The sequence below is a fragment of the Neoarius graeffei genome, chromosome 26, assembly GCF_027579695.1.
Source record: "Neoarius graeffei isolate fNeoGra1 chromosome 26, fNeoGra1.pri, whole genome shotgun sequence".
NCBI classification, from domain to species: domain Eukaryota; kingdom Metazoa; phylum Chordata; class Actinopteri; order Siluriformes; family Ariidae; genus Neoarius; species Neoarius graeffei.
The window spans coordinates 49,686,506-49,690,018 of record NC_083594.1 but is presented as its reverse complement, the minus strand read 5'-3'; positions in this window follow the sequence as shown (position 1 = coordinate 49,690,018).

Here is a 3,513-nt window from a genome sequence, read left to right as displayed (position 1 = left end):
CATCCATCCATTATCTGTAACCGCTTATCCTGATCATGGTCGCAGGCAAGCTGGAGCCTATCCCAGCTGACTATGGGCGAGAGGTGGGGTGCACCCTGTAAGTCACCAGATCATCGCAGGGCTGACACATCGAGACAAACAACCATTCACGGTCAATTCACACCAATTAACCTAACCAGCAAGTCTTTGGACTGTGGAGGAAACCCATGCAGACACGGGGAGAACATGTAAACTCCACACAGAAAGGCCCTCGCCGGCCACCGGGCTTGAACCCAGAACCTTCTTGCTGTGAGACGACAGTGCTAACCACTACACCACCGTGCCGCCTGGGATAGATAAGAAACACACAAAATCTCATCTCATCTCATTATCTCTAGCCGCTTTATCCTGTTCTACAGGGTCGCAGGCAAGCTGGAGCCTATCCCAGCTGACTACGGGCGAAAGGCGGGGTACACCCTGGACAAGTCGCCAGGTCATCACAGGGCTGACACATAGACACAGACAACCATTCACACTCACATTCACACCTACGGTCAATTTAGAGTCACCAGTTAACCTAACCTGCATGTCTTTGGACTGTGGGGGAAACTGGAGCACCCGGAGGAAACCCACGCGGACACAGGGAGAACATGCAAACTCCGCACAGAAAGGCCCTCGCCGGCCACGGGGCTCGAACCCGGACCTTCTTGCTGTGAGGCGACAGCGCTAACCACTACACCACCGTGCCGCCCATAACACACAAAATGTTTACAATATTTACATTTATAGCAACAACACAAACACATATTGTTTTTATCGGAACAACTTATGTGTGATTATTGATTTGGTAAAATTTTTTGGTGAGGTGTTGGTTAAATTAGCATTTTTGAAAGAAGGAGTCTCCAGTATCAGAAATAAAGCTGCAATGACATATTCTACCACAGAGAAGTCTTCTGGGTTTTGTGGATTTCTTGGTACCATGACAAGCTTCATTTTTTTTTGTCATATTCAAATTTTCCTTCCAGGCTGGTGAGGGAACAATTGTTTATAATTGTTATGTCAGTGATAACAGAAAGTAACTTGTTTCTAAGATCTTCTTCCACAACTGTAAATGGATTAAAAAAAAAAAAAGTACGGCAGGTCATTCAGCGCTTTCAGACCAAACAGTTCTAAGGACTTACTGAGAGGAACGAGCCCCTGGGGAGCTCCCTCAAGAACTGCATGTGGTACTTTTAAAGGCTTTTTTCTGTTTGTGTTCACACTACCAGTACGAATGCTGAAGCCAGCTGCTCGCATGATGTTCGTAGTAAATGTTAGCAAAGATATCTATATATTTCACTTAGACGCATTAAAAATCATGCTGTATCTCCTCCATTGCATATACGTTCAATAAAGTCTGGACTTCTCTGTTGGTCAATTTGTTTTTTTGTTTGTTTGTTTGTTTTTTTCCCCATTTTTTAATGCTAATGTTAAGAACTGTTGTTTAAACGGCTAATGTTTTACGCAGATTTCTAAAAATGGCTTCCGGCGACGCCTTGGTTTTCAACCAAACAGCAGACACTTATGATTCCTCTTGTGCTGGGAGAGAACCTACCCTGAAGTCGGAGCTAAAAACGCCCCTCAAAATGGCGTTCTAAGAACTACGATTGTCTTCGGTTCCTGAAATGCAGACACACAAAAAAGGTGGCACTTCCTCCGACCAAACTAAGAACTATAAAAAAGTTCATAATCCGAAAGCGTCTCGTGTTTAAAGAGGATGTGCCGTGGAAATATTTTTGTGATTGGATTTGAAATATGTTGATGTGACGTACTGGGCCTTTCAAAATGGACGGTTAGCTGACCTTCTTAGTCCATAATGGCCATCGAAAGAAAATAGGTGGTGAGACCATGTCAGTTAGAAAAGCGTATATTTCTTATGTAGAAATTTCTCTCATTGTGTATGGTACCACCCCACATTCACATACATACACTACCGTTCAAAAGTTTGGGGTCACTTTGAAATGTCCTTATTTTTGAAAGAAAAGCACTGTTCTTTTCAATGAAGATCACTTTAAACTAATCAGAAATCCACTCTATACATTGCTAATGTGGTAAATGACTATTCTAGCTGCAAATGTCTGGTTTTTGGTGCAATATCTCCATAGGTGTATAGAGGCCCATTTCCAGCAACTCTCACTCCAGTGTTCTAATGGTACAATGTGTTTGCTCATTGCCTCAGAAGGCTAATGGATGATTAGAAAACCCTTGTACAATCATGTTAGCACAGCTGAAAACAGTTGAGCTCTTTAGAGAAGCTATAAAACTGACCTTCCTTTGAGCAGATTGAGTTTCTGGAGCATCACATTTGTGGGGTCGATTAAATGCTCAAAATGGCCAGAAAAATGTCTTGACTATATTTTCTATTCATTTTACAACTTATGGTGGTAAATAAAAGTGTGACTTTTCATGGAAAACACAAAATTGTCTGGGTGACCCCAAACTTTTGAACGGTAGTGTATGACCGTCCATTGCAATCTGACTCGAGAAGATGGTGAAGAGCCGCTACCTGCTTATTCAGCAAATGATACCTCAAAGAACCAAGTGGAGATGTCGGGGAGAAAGCACAAGTGTGCTGTTTCAGGATGCACAAACGAAAACCTGAGTCTACATCGTCTTCCAAAGCAAGTTAATGCATAAAAAGTGTGGTTGAACTTTTTTTGGGGGGGAAATCTCTGAAAATTTCAGCCTCACGTTAGCGTTGTGCTTGGCGCATTTCAATGAAGATCGTGTTATCGACTTTGGCCCAGATACACACAGTACTGTCCAAAAGTCTTCTATTGTTTTCCATACAAACTTTGTTATCGGCGGCACAGTGGTGTAGTGGTTAGCGCTGTCGCCTCACAGCAAGAAGGTCCGGGTTTGAGCCCTGTGAGGGCCTTTCTGTGCAGAGTTTGCATGTTCTCCCCGTGTCCGTGTGGGTTTCCTCCGGGTGCTCCGGTTTCCCCCACAGTCCAAAGACATGCAGGTTAGGTTAACTGGTGACTCTAAATTGACCGTAGGTGTGAATGTGAGTGTGAATGGTTGTCTGTGTCTATGTGTCAGCCCTGTGATGACCTGGCGACTTGTCCAGGGTGTACCCCGCCTTTCGCCCGTAATCAGCTGGGATAGGCTCCAGCTTGCCTGCGACCCTGTAGAACAGGATAAAGCGGCTAGAGATAATGAGATGAGGTGAGACTTTGTTATCAATGTCTATTTTATGACTTCAACATTATCGAGTCCAAACGTTCATTTTCCATCACAAAATTTTATCTTCCAGGAAAAAAAAAAGTTTGTATCTGAGCAGCATATTCCATAAGAGAGCACTTTTCAGATGAAAAAAAGAGAACATAATGAAGGCTGCTGGGTTTTGGTGCCAAATGAAGAAGCGAGTGTGACAGTCAAAGTGTCCAGAAGAACTGTGGCTGGTTCTGCAAGATGCTCAGGAAAACCTACAGCTCATTTCCACATAAAACTGCACTCACTGTACTGGAGACTACTATTTTATTTTATTTTTTT